Source organism: Arachis duranensis, chromosome 9 (assembly GCF_000817695.3).
Source record: "Arachis duranensis cultivar V14167 chromosome 9, aradu.V14167.gnm2.J7QH, whole genome shotgun sequence".
In the NCBI taxonomy this organism is placed as follows: domain Eukaryota; kingdom Viridiplantae; phylum Streptophyta; class Magnoliopsida; order Fabales; family Fabaceae; genus Arachis; species Arachis duranensis.
The window spans coordinates 87,378,214-87,378,553 of record NC_029780.3 but is presented as its reverse complement, the minus strand read 5'-3'; positions in this window follow the sequence as shown (position 1 = coordinate 87,378,553).

Sequence of the window (340 nt, the reverse complement as noted above, 5' to 3'; positions counted from 1 at the left end):
CCCTACACTTGGTTACCAGCTCGGAGAAGGTCCTAATCTCCATTGGTCCCACTGAACTGAAAATATCACTCCGGAGTCCTTCTTCATACTTAACACACTTCCATTCCTCATATTCCACCGGAGTCCCTTGGCACATACGGGAGAACCTGAACAGCTCCTCAAACTTGTCAGTATACTCTGATATGGACATAGTACCCTGCTTCAGTTGTAACAATTCAAGTTCCTTAGCCGTCCTAGCAGAAGTCGGAAAGTACTTCTTATAGAACTCCTCTTGGAAAACAGTCCAAGTGATATAGTCATCACCCTGCTGTAGAAGACGTCGGATACCTTGCCACCAATG